Below are 13,867 nucleotides of genomic sequence, written 5' to 3'. Positions count from 1 at the left end.
AAGAGAGAAGAGAAATGAATAGATATTTTATTGATATTCACAAATGTTTTTACAGAAAGATATACAGAGGGAATTTCTGAAGAATGGCTGGTCAGGGTAGGCTATATACATTGGGCTTAACAATTATATCTGTAATTGTCGCTCTTACGTTCCCCTAATTGCTTCGGGTGAGATGCCTGAGCCAGGAGTGTAGACACTGCAAGACGCTTGCTTCTAGAAGATAATCACTTGAACCGCCTCTCGGTTTTCGGTTCAAGTAATCGTTGCTTGCTTTGTTTTTGTGTATTATTCTTTTGCCCCTAATTTTTGCCTAGGACGTATCCTAGCGGGGATAAATTCGCCTTTGTTTTGCCTAGTACCCTTGTACTGGCGGGCTTTTTATTTTGCCCTAACTTTTGCCTAGGACGCCCTTTTCGGGTTTTCATCCTAGCGGGCCTATGCAAGCAATGTCTTCAAGCATAGTACTTCTTTACCACGTCAGCGTTGACTGGGTATCGAAGTTCTTCTCTATCCATGTCCGTGAGGATCAATGCTCCTCCTGAGAAGGCTCGCTTCACCACGTATGGCCCTTCGTAATTCGGGGCCCACTTTTCGATTTTGTCCTTTTAAGCCGGTAGCAACTTCTTCATCACCAACTCTCCCTCATGGTAGACTTGAGGGTGGACTTTCTTGTCAAAAGCTCTTTTGATCTTCCTCTGATAAGCTTGACCATGGCATATGGCGTTCAGCCGTTTCTCTTCGATAAGATTCAACTGGTCGTATCGGCTTTGAACCCATTCTGCTTCGGAAAGTTTCGCTTCCATGATTACCCTTAGAGCAGGTATCTCGACTTCGACAGGCAGAACTGCCTCCATTCCATAGACGAGGGAGAATGGAGTAGCTCCTGTAGATGTACGTACTGAAGTCCTATAACCATGAAGAGCGAAGGGTAACATCTCATGCCAGTCTTTAAATGAGACAACCATCTTTTGTACTATTTTCTTGATGTTTTTATTGGCTGCCTCGACTGCCCCATTCATCTTTGGCCGATATGGGGAAGAGTTGTGGTGTTGGATCTTGAATTCTTGACACAGTTCTTCCACCATTTTGTTATTCAAATTAGACCCATTATCAGTGATGATTTTATCGGGAATACCGTATCTGCATATAATGTTCTTCCTGATGAAGGATGTTACCACCTTTCGGGTCACATGAGCATACGATGCCGCTTCTACCCATTTGGTGAAGTAGTCGATGGCCACAAGGATGAATCTATGTCCATTGGATGCTTTCGGCTCGATGGGCCCAATAACATCCATGCCCCACGTTGCGAATGGCCAAGGTGAAGCCAATACATTGAGTGGAGTCGGTGGGACATGAATGTTGTCGGCGTATGCTTGACATTTATGGCATTTTCGCACGTACTGGTAACAATCCCTTTCCATGGTCGACCAATAGTATCCCGCCCTGAGGATCTTTTTAGCCATTGCAGGCCCGGGGATATGGGTACCGAAAACCCCCTCATGTACTTCTTTAATCATATTTTGAGCTTCGACTTGGTCTATACATCTCAACAAGACCGAGTCATAATTTTTCTTGTAGAGGGTTTCACCGACTAGCAGAAATCCCATGGCCCTTCTTCGGATATGCTTCTTGTCATTGTCGTTGGCCGCATCAGGATATTCCCCTTTTGTTAAATATTGCTTGATATCATGGAACCATGGACAATTATCAACAGCTTCATCTATCAAAAGGCAGAATGCTTGCTTATCGTGCCGCCGGATATTGATGATGGGCATTTCATGCTCCTTATCCAAGGCGAACATCGACGAGAGTGTGGCAAGAGCGTCGACAAACTGATTCTCCTCCTTGATCTTTAAAGACCACTCGGGCTTGATTCGTCGGAGCTTTTGTTTGACGGGTCGAAACCCTTCTTTCAACGGTAACTTGTGCTCGACGATATTAGAGTCCAAACCGGGCATATCATGATACGACCATGCAAATACGTCCTTATATTCCCTTAGCAATTGGATCAACTGCTCCCTTATTTCATCACTGATATGGGTCCCGATGTTGACCTCTTTTATCTCTTGGCCCTGCCCCAAATTCACGGTCTCCAACTTCTCTTGATACGGTTGGAGTAGGCGAGCTTCTTGATCTAGCAGTCTTTGTAGATCCGGAGAGATGGTCTCCTCATCACTGTCCAACTCAACCCATTCATCCTCGACTTTCGGATCCCGGTCGGAGCGAACAATCACAGACATAATTATTTTATCGGTTCTGTTTTTGGTTTAGAATTATTAATGTTAATGAGAGAAAGAGAGAAAAGAACAAATGAGAGAATGATATGTGAAAAATGCCTCTTTATTGATATGTAAAAAACTGTACAAAAAACCCTTATTCATATGAAAAGGATCTCATGATCTCGGGTACTGATCATGAGTCCCTAAAAGAAAAGAAAAATGTGGAGGGGCCCTATCGTGGCTTGCTCTTCTCTCTATTCCTGCTTCGGCAGAGGATTCTTGCTCACGTCGGGTCCTGTCGAATCAAAAGTGACCCACCTAGCATCGATAAGGTCTTGGACCTTATATTTGAGAGCTCTACAGTTCTCCGTTGAATGCCCCAGTGCCCCCGAATGGTATAGACATTTGTCTTGCGGATTGTACCAATCGGGGTAAGGTGGATCAATTTTCCTTGGTGGAATGTAAGCTAGAAGATGAGCTTGTACTAGCTTCGGCAGGAGGTCGCTATATGTGGTCGGAAGTTTATCAAACTTCTTCACAGGGTTGTACTGCGACTTTCCTGACTTCGAAGCGGAGGAAGATGAAGAAATAGTTATGGCGTTGACTCCTCCTTCTTTCTTCTTCCCATAAGTCTTCTTAGCTTCAAATGATTGGGAAGGCCCAGCTAGCTTCCCACTTTTCAGCCCTTGTTCCACTCTTTCTCCAATGGTGATGACGTCCGAGAAGAGCGTTGTCGTGTTCCCTATCATCTTGTCATAATAGGGACCGGTCAACGAGTTTATAAATAGGGACACCGTCTCCTTATCCGACAGCGGGGGCTCTATTTGTGCCGCCAACTCCCTCCATCGTTGGGCGTACACCTTAAAGGATTCATCATTTTTCTTACTCAAGGCTTGAAGATCGGACCTATCGGGTGTTAGGTCGATGTTATACTTGTAGCGCTTGAGAAACGCGTCAGCCAACTGTTTCCATGTACGCACCTGATTCCCATCCAGCTGCATATACCAGTTGAGTGCGATGTCAGCTAAGCTCTCTTGGAAGCAATGGATTAAGAGCTTTTCATTAGTGGCATATGCAGCCATCTTTCGACAATACATAGTGAGATGACTTTTGGGGCAAGTCGATCCCACATACTTTGGGAAATCGGGCACTTTGAATTTGGGAGGGAATTGGATGTCCCTTACTAAGCACATGTCGGTGGCATCTTTGATATCGAAGTCATGCCCTTCCATAGCCCTCAGCCGGTACTCGAGAGCGTGGAATTGCTCCTTTGAAATCTCGGGCTCTTTAATTGTAATCCCCGCCCTAGGGGGTACAGCTTGCGGAGGCTCTTGCTCTTGTTCCTCCTCATGATGGGATTCATGGTCACTGTGTTGAGCCCCGTGTTCGTTTCGGTGACGCATGAGTTCCATCATTTGCGCCATTTGCTCCTTGAGCTGCGAGAGCTCGGCTGTAAGCTTCCTATTTTGTTCCTCCAACGCTTCCATTTTCTTGCGTTTCTGCGCGCGCGTGAGGACAGAGAGATGACCAGCCACTTTCTAAAATGAATGCTTAACCTAATTAGTTTATTTATGGAATGAATACACTCTTGACGTGAGCTTGATAATCTTCCATCTTTAAGGCGCTGCCTTTTTAAGACGGAGGTTTACCACCCTCCTTGACTTATGATTTCTCCCCAACGGAGAATCTCAATAGTCATGGGTCTCTTTCGCTTACGTCAAAGGGGGTATTGGTGAGCCCAAAATGAATGATTATGAGGATGCATGATGTCTTTTTGGTAATGATGCACATGCTCCTTACTTTTATTATATTTTCACACATGGTCTTTCCTCTCATGTCATGACTTTTTTTTTTTTTTTTTTTGCATGGAGTTTATTCTTAGACCTTATCACGAGGTTTATTATTAATGCACAAACAATGTCACATAGACCTATACATAAACAATTCACTCATCCACGAACAGTCACGAGCGAATCACGAGGTAGGGGTATCCTGCAGAAAAGTGCATATTCAAGGAGGTTCTAACTGTTCTCACTGGTCTGAGGCCCCCAAGGTGCCCCCATTATAGGGACCCAATCCCTCTCGTCGTAAGTCGATGGAAAGTTCCAACGCACTGTCGGACTTGAGTTCATGGTTATCACCTTGAGTGATGCTTTCCGACAACGGTCTACGGGCACCTATAGACCCATTCGACAACCGTCCGTACTAACATCCACTCCCTATGGCTTTCCACTCATGCCCCCGGGTATAGAGGGAACTGTTGTGTGCAAAGGTTCGTGTGCAGTTTGTATTTCAAACAATTGCGTAAATTTAAACATCCAACATTTATTAAAGCCAACTATGTAAAACATGTTATCATACAAGTGAGGGGTAATAAAGTAATTTTAAACTATTATTTTAGAAACAATCCATCACTAAATGGGACTGACTCTCGAGGCTTCCCCAGCGGAGTCGCCATCTGTCGCCACCCGCCGAAACGGACGTTGGCATTCGCGATGATGGTTGGACTCTTTTTAAAGTTTTGGAAAATGTTGGATTGTTAGGGCAACTTATTCTCAAACTGAGACCTCATCGGACTAACAATACTTATTAAATGATTCTCACCAATCTATGTTAATCCCAAACGGGACCCTCCATGGATTAGCGATTTTCGTAAAAAGAAGGGTTCTTGGAGTCGCCACCAATATTTTACTCAAAACATTGGAAAAAGATATAAGGCAATTGATTTTCGTAAATCAACTTTGGCCATTACAACCAGAGTCGGGTAAGGGAGTCGGTTACGTGCGAGGAAGGTGTTAGCACCCCACAACGCCCCTTTTGGGTTCCCTATGACGAATTATTTCATAAATAATAGTATAAAGTTACTAAATTACCCCTTTTTATTAGAAACGATTATAGATAAAATATTTACATGATGAAAGCTCTAAACATGTAATGCAACAATCAAAAATCAATAAAGGCAGTAAAAGAAAGGATTTAGAAAGAAACCTCCGAAGCGGGCTTTTATATATATATGAACAACGTTAGGAGGCTTTTTGGCGCTCCTTCCCACTACACGTCCGCTCGCTCCTTTCCCCTAAAGACAAAATTTTCACTATGGAAATCAAAGAGATTTCCCTTTGACTTGTTCGAATCTCAAGCTAATGGCTCGTGACTCAAGAACTTCGTCGGATCGACTCTCGGAGAGATATCTAGGGCAGAGAAGAGCTCAAAAACCCAAGAATACTCAGCAGGAGGGTTGAGGAATCAGTAAAAAGTGTGGAAGGACGTGCCAATGACGTCCTAATTATAGGATTGAGGCGCAATACGGCCTGGGGGGTCAATACGGCCCGTACTGGGTTTTTGAACTACAGTACGGCCGTATTGAATTTGGTACGGCCGTACTGAAGTTCAAAAACTTCAGTACGGCCGTGTTGAGTTCAGTACGGCCGTATTGCAGTTCAAATGGCTCAGTACGGCCGTACTGAACCTCTCGGAGGGTGTATTGAGCTCCAATCCTTGCACACCCTTATTTTAAGCTATTCTAAGACTTCTAGACCTACAAAGAGTCATCCTAGGGTCTTCCAGGAGTCCTTCCGGCTGACTTTCCTTCGGTCTTTGAGAGTCTTTGAGCTTTATTTCCGACCCGGACAATTTTAGGGGTCTACACTCACCTCCCTTGATAGTGCAATTTGTACACTTAGACCTTCAAGTGCTATTCTTGTTCCTAGAAAATTCCAAAAACATTTTTCTTTTGCATAGCATATAAAACTCTTATTACTTAACCATGAGTAATCCTTCTCAAAGTGGTAGTGATTTGGAATGTCCAAAAAAGTTTTTCCCAAATTGTTAAGAAGGTAGAATCACTAAAACTTTGGAGGAATCAAGAATTACTTACAAAAGAAAAGGAAAGAATTGAAAGAGAAGTACAACTTGCGGTCCTTGAAGAAGAAATAAAAAAGGTTAAGTAACAAGAGGATAAACTTTTAGAAAAATAAAACAAAAAAAGAAGAGTCAAAAGGGTTCTAATAGTTCCACAAGCCATGAGGAAGTAGGAAGTTTGAATGTAGATGAATATTATCAACCTATTCCTAGGAGAATCATTAGAGAGCCAAAGGTTAGGGAATCACGAATTGATCTCCCTTCCTTCCATGGCAAAGAGGATGTGGATGCCTACTTGGATTGAGAAATGAAAGTGGAGCAAATCTTCACTTGTCACCAAGTAGGGGAAGAAAGAAAGGTTCCCTCGGCCACCTTATCTTTCCAAGGACAAGCTATGTATTGGTGGACAACCTTGGTTAGAGAGAGACGACTCCATAATGACCCACCCATTAAGTATTGGAATGATTTAAGGAGTGCTATGAGAAGAAGGAACCCACCCATTGCAAGATTTTTAAGTGGTCTTAATTTTGACATAAGGGATAGAGTTGAGTTACTCCCTTATAGGGACCTTGATGATTTGGTCCAACTTTGTATAAGGGTGGAACAACAACATTTGAGAAAAAATTCTTTTAAGAAAGATAAAACTCACTCTAGTTCTTATGTCAAGAAAGATTACAAGAGGGAGGGTCAATTTTCTAAATATGACTCTTCTAAAAATATTTGCAAAGGTCAAGAAAAAAAAAAGAGAAAAATAAAAATAATATCACCTCTAGTAGTAAGTCTAGTGATATCAAATGCTTTAAATGTCTTGGAAGAGGTCACATAGCTTCTCAATGCCCCAACAAGAAAATTATGATTTTAAGAGGGCAAGACATTTATAGTAGTCATGATGAATCTAGTTCTACTACTACAAGTGAAAGTGAATCTAGTGATGAGGACCATCAAGTTGAAAGAGCTTATCCTTATAATGGTCAATTGTTAATGATTAGAAAGCTTCTAGGAAGTCAACCTAATGAATCCCATATCTCACAAAGAGAGAACATTTTTCAAACAAGGTGTAAAATTTCAGATAAAGCTTGTTCTCTCATTGTGGATAGTGGATCATGTTGCAATTGTTGTAGCATACGGTTGGTTGAGAAGCTAGATTTAACTCCAATTCCCCATCCCAAACCTTATAAACTTCATTGGTTAAATGAAGATAAGGATATTATTGTGGATAAACAAGTGAAAGTCAAGTTTTCCATTGGTAACTATGAAAAGCATGTGGTATGTGACATAGTTTCAATAGAGGCTTGCCATATTTTGTTGGGAAGGCCATGGCAATTTGACAAGAAAACCATGCATAATGGCTTCACCAATGAAATAACTTTCACTCATAAAGAAAAGAAATTTGTACTTCATTCTTTATCTCCTTCACAAGTGATATAGGATCAAGTTCAAATGAAATTAAAAAGAAAAGAAGAAAAAAAAAAGTTGAAGAAAAAATAAAAGAAGCATAAGTCATCAAAGAAGAAGAAAGAAGAAATTCCTCTTCCATTAGAAAGAATTCAACAAGAAAATAATTTGAAACAAACACTTCTTGTTGAAAAACCTTCTTATATTCTTCTTTGTAGGAGTATGCTTAAATGTCATAATTTAAATCTTGAACCTAGTTCTCTACCACTTGGTGTCTCACAATTACTAAAGGAATTTGATGATGTATTCCCTAGTGAAGGTCCAAAAGGCCTTCCACCTTTTAGGGGTATAGAACATCAAATTGATTTTGTGCTTGGAGCAAGCCTACCCAATAGGCATGCTTATAGGAAAAATCCACAAGAAACCAAGGAAAAAGAGAACCAAGTCCAAGAATTATTGGATAAGGGTTGGGTACAACAAATTTTGAGTCCCTGTGCTGTACCTGTGTTGTTAGTCCCTAAGAAAGATGAAAAATGGAGAATGTGTTGTGATTGTAGGGCTATTAACAACATCACAATCAAGTAAAAGCACCCAATCCCTAGACTTGATGATATGCTTGATGAATTACATGGTGCTAATATATTTTCCAAAATAGATCTTAAAAGTGGGTATCACCAAATAAGGATCAAAGAGGGTGATGAATGGAAAACTGCTTTTAAGACTAAATTTGGATTATATGAGTGGCTTGTTATGCCTTTTGGCTTAACCAATGCACCAAGTACATTCATGAGGCTTATAATCATGTCGAGAGAATGTATAGGAAAATTTGTGGTTGTTTATTTTGATGACATCTTAATCTATAGTAGATCTCAAGATGATCATGTAGGACATATTAGAGAAGTTTTGATGATTCCTAGGAAAAACCACTTGTTTGAAAATGTTGAAAAATGTACTTTTTGTGTGGACCATGTAGTTTTCTTAGGATTCATTGTTAGTAAAGAAGGGGTTCGAGTGGATCCTGAGAAAATCAAGGCTATATAAGAGTGGCCAAAACCAAGTAATGTTAGTGAAGTTAGGAGTTTTCATGGGCTTGCAAGCTTTTATAGAAGATTTGTGCCTAACTTCTCTACTATTGCGTCACCCTTGAATGAACTTGTAAAAAAAGATGTACCTTTTGAATGGACCAATAAACATGACCATGCATTTCAACTTTTGAAAAGACTTTTGAGCTAGAATGTGATGCATCTGGAATTGGTATAGGAGTTGTGTTATTGCAAGGAGGACACCCCATTGCATATTTTAGTGAAAAACTAAAAGGTGCCTCTCTCAATTACCCAACCTATGACAAAAAGTTGTATGCATTGGTTAGGGCTTTGCAAACTTGGGAACACTATCTAGTGTTCAAAGAGTTTGTGATCCATAGTGACCATGAGTCACTCAAGTATTTAAGAGGTCAAGGTAAGTTAAATAAGAGGCGTGCCAAATGGTTAGAATTTCTTGAGCAATTTCTATATATTATTAAATTCAAGAAGGGCAAAGCTAATGTTGTGGCTGATGCTTTGTCATGAAGGCATACTTTGCTTGTGTCTTTGGGAACTCAGATTCTTGGATTTAATAATATTACGGAATTGTATGAGAAAGATCTTGATTTTGGTGATATTTATGCAAAATGCCAACAAAAAGCTTTCAATAGTTTTTATATGGTTGAGGGGTATTTACATAAAGAGGGAAAATTGTGCATACCCCGAGGTTCCATAAGGAAACTATTGATAAAAGAGAGTCATGAAGGTGGACTTATGAGGAACTTTGGAGTTGATAAAACTCTTAAGTTGCTTAAAGAAAAATTTTCTTGGCCCTATATGCGAAAAGATGTTCAAAAGCATTGCCTTAGATGTTTGGCTTGTTTACAAGCCAAGTCTAAAGTTATGCCTCATGGAACATATACACCTTTGCTTGTTGCTTCATCCCCTTGGGTAGATATTAGCATGGATTTTGTGCTAGGTTTGCCTAGAACCCAAAGGGGCATGAATTCTATTTTTGTGGTAGTGGACCGCTTTAGCAAAATGGCCCATTTTATTCCATGCCACAAAATAGATGATACTAAGTTCATAGTATCTGATAGAGATACTAAGTTCCTAAGTCACTTTTGGCGTGTCTTATGGTCAAGATTAGGAACTAAACTCCTTTTTTTTACTACTTGCCATCCTCAAACTGATGGACAAACTGAGGTAGTTAATAGGTCTCTATCTACTATGCTTAGGGCTGTCTTATAGGGAAATCACAAATCTTGGGATGAGTATTTACCCCACATTGAGTTTGCCTATAATAGGGTAGTCCATAAAACTACCAATATTTCTCCTTTTGAGGCTATTTATGGGTTTAATCCTTTAACCCCAATGGACTTGATACCTCTTCATAATGTTAATCACTTTATACACAAGGAAGGTGCTTCAAGGGCTGATTTTATTAAAAAATTGCATGAAAGGATTAAGACTTATATACAAATGCAAACTGAGAAATATGTTAAGTCAAATAACAAAGGCAAGAGACTAATGATCTTCGAGGAAGGTGATTGGGTTTGGCTTCATCTTCGAAAAGAACGTTTTCCAAACCAAAGGAAGTCTAAACTTAGTCCCCGAGGAGATGGACCCTTTCAAGTCCTACAACGTATCAATGATAACGCTTTTAGGCTTGATTTACCCTCTGATTATGGTGTGAGTCCAACTTTTAATGTTAGTGATTTACTACCTTTTGTAAGGGCTAGTGATGATGAGGATGACTCCTTAGATTCAAGGACGAATCCTTTTCAAGAGGGATGGGATGATTGAAGAGCATGGACCAAAGGTCTAACCACTAGAGCTATGGCAAGGCAACTAATTGAGGATTTGACTGTCTATTTCAGAGCCTAGTGGGCCCAATGGGCTTGGTGGGCCTAGGGTTCTCTTCACTTGGTCTTTACATGATTGACCACATTTATTGCATATTGAGTAGTGTAGGATTTTATTTTGTTTGGTCTTGTATTATGGACCTTAGTATAGGACTTTTTGGGCTTCATGGGCCTTTGGGCTTTTGATACCCAATATTGGGCTCATTTTCATTCTTGTAATTTTTCCTTTCCATTGTATTTGCTTGGCCATTGTATTTAGGAAATTAGAATAGGAATATTGGAGGATTACTTAAATAGGTTAATTAGGCTAAACTAGATTTAATTTGGAAGGCATTTAAGTTGCATTTGAGTCACATGGTTGGCGCCACTTGTGGCTGAACATGTGCACCTTCAAATAAACCCTAAATTCTTCCTAAATTAAATTTAGATGCATTAGAGCACCTAGGTTCAAGGCCAAGCACATGAGAGTGGAGAATTCAAATCCAGGCGCCAAATGTGATGCTTTAACCTTGGCGCCATTTTGCTTGCTAACCGAGCCTATATAAGTTTGAATCCTTCATTATTGTATTCACTTTGAATATATATGAGAATTTTCTGAATTCACTTCAGCCAAAGTTCTCTCCCAAAGTCACCAAGCTCTAGCCTTAGCATTAGGAAAATCTACTCTCCTAGCTTGGCCGTGAGCTTTCCTCTTTGTTTCTCTTGCTTGGATGTTTCCATCCTAGTCTAGGAAACATTCTTCTTTCACTTTCTAATTCATCTTTATTTCGGAATCATCTCAAGAAGCAAGATCCGTGAACAATTGGAGAAGGAAAAAGAAAGCATAGATCTTCACTTCACTTGCCTACTCCATCATTTTTCAATTTGTCTCTTGATCTTTTCATGATATTTTTTAATAAAATCTGCCCTAGATACGCCTTCTTTGTGGAACAAGAAAGGAGTATTAGGAAGGGGTAGTAGATCAAGAGGAGTTATGGGGTTAAAGCCATATACAAACTCAAAAGGTGAAATATTTGTAGTCTTATGGACTACTCTATTGTAGGCAAATTCTAGGTGGGGAAGAAAATCATCCCAAGTTTTTTATTTCCCTTTAGGAGTACCCTTAACAAAGTGGATAGGGACCTATTTACTACTTCGGTTTGGCCATCGGTTTGGGGATGACAAGTAGTAGAATAGAGGAGCTTTATTCCTAGTTTTCCCATAGTACTTTCCAAAAATGACTAAGGAACCTAGCATCCCTATCGGACATAATTGTCTTGGGTAGACCATGCAAGCGAATCACTTCCCTAAAGAACAACTTAGCTATATAGCTAGCATCATCCACTTTGTGGCATGGTATGAAATGAGCCATTTTGCTAAAACGGTCCGCTACCACAAAGATGAAGTCAAATCCCCTTTGAGTTCTTGGAAGCCCAAGCACAAAGTCCATACTAATATCTACCCAAGGGGAGCTAGCTATGGGAAAAGGGGTATAGAGTCCACGAGGCATTACTCTTCACTTAGCTTTTAGACAAGTAATGCATTTGGAGCAATGCCTTTGGACATCTATTCTCAAATGTGGCCAATAAAATTTTTCTTTTAAGAAACTTAGGGTTTTATCAACCATAAAATGACCCATGAGACCCCCTTCATGACTTTCTTTGACCAAAAGTTTTCTAATGGATCCTTGAGGGATGCAAAGTTTGCCTATTCTAAAAAGATACCCCTCAAGGAGATAGAATCCATCAAAAGGATTTTGGAGACATTTGGAATAAGTGGCTTGGAAGTCCAAATCAAGTTCATACAATTCCTTTACATCATCAAAGCCAAGTATTTGTGTTCCCAAGGTGGAGAGCAAGGTATGCCTCCTTGAAAGAGCGTCGGCTACCACATTGCTTTTTCCCTTTTTATATTTGATGATGTAGGGGAATTGTTCAAGATATTCCACCCACTTTGTATGCCTTTTATTCAACTTCCCTTGCCCTCTAAGATACTTGAGTTACTCATGATAGGTGTGTATGAAAGATTCTTTAGTCACTAAGTAGTGCTCCCATACTTGGAGAGCTCTTATAAGGGAATAGAGTTCCTTGTCATAGGTGGGATAATTCAAGGTGGCCCCATGGAGTTTTTCACTAAAGTAAGCAATTGGGTGGCCCCTTGAAGTAACACAACACCTATTCCAAGACCGGATGCATCACATTCTAGCTCAAAGGTTTGATCAAAGTTTGGGAAAGCTAGGATGGGTGCATTGGTGAGTTTCTCTTTTAGGGTTTTGAAAGCTTTTTCTTGGGCTTCACCTCAAAAGAATGGTAAATCCTTCTTAACAAGCTCATTAAAAGGGGATGCAAGTGTGGAGAAGTCTTTTACAAACCTTCTATAGCAGCTAGCTAAGCCATGAAAACTTCTAACTTCTCCAAAACTCTTTGGGGTGGGCTAATCTTGGATAACCTTTATTTTCTCAGAGTCAACTTGTACTCCTTCTTTGCCAACTATGAAACCCAAAAAATTTACTTGTTCTTGACAAAAAGTGAATTTTTCAAGGTTGGCATAGAGGTGGTTTTCTCTAAGAATTATTAGAACTTTCCTTAGATGTCTAAGATGCTCATCTAAGGTTTTGCTATATACAAGAATTTCATCAAAGTAGACGATAACAAATTTCCCTATGCAATCCCTAAGAACATGATTCATTAGACGCATGAAGGTACTAGGAGCATTAGTGAGGCCAAATGGCATCACTAACCACTCATATAAACCAAATTTGGTCTTAAAAGCGGTTTTCCACTCATCACCCTCTTTGATTCGAATTTGGTGATAACCACTTTTAAGGTCAATCTTGGAAAATATGATGGCACCATGTAATTCGTCCAACATATCATCTAACCTAGGGATTGGGTGCCTATACTTTATTGTGATGTTATTGATGGCTCTACAATCTATGCACATCCTCCATTTTCCATCTTTCTTTGGCACCAAAAGAACGGGGACGACACAAGGGCTAAGGCTCTTTTGAACCCAACCCTTCTTCAACAAGTCATCAACTTGAGATTCTATCTCTTTGGTTTCTTGAGGGTTAGTTCTATAGGCGGGCCTATTAGGAAGACTAGCCCCCGATATGAGATCTATTTGATGTTCTGATGAGGTTCCACTTGGTGAATCCTCAAGAACACCTTCAAATTCTTCTTGGTTCCTTGGAAGTATGACAAGGAAGGAGACTCCAAGAAGAATCAATGTGACCTAGACTTGAACAAGCTAAGTCCGGAAGAAGATTAGCAACCTAGCTCTACAAAGAGAGGAGCTCAAGGAGGGTAAAGGTAGGTTGAGAGACTTTTGGAGGGAGAGGTTTCAAATGGTTAAAACTCATTCAATTAATCCAAAAGTGACTACAAGACTCGGCCATATAGAATATATAGGAAAAAATTAGGTTTAAGTGTTCCATGGGTTAGCCTAAGGTTAAGTGAAACCATGGTATGGTTACTTAACCTTAGGCGCCCAAAATTTGAATTCAAAATTCAAATTTTGGGAG

Source organism: Cajanus cajan, chromosome 6, assembly GCF_000230855.2.
Source record: "Cajanus cajan strain Asha chromosome 6, NIPB_CcT2T_4, whole genome shotgun sequence".
Taxonomy (NCBI): Eukaryota; Viridiplantae; Streptophyta; class Magnoliopsida; order Fabales; family Fabaceae; genus Cajanus; species Cajanus cajan.
This window is presented reverse-complemented; position numbering follows the sequence as displayed.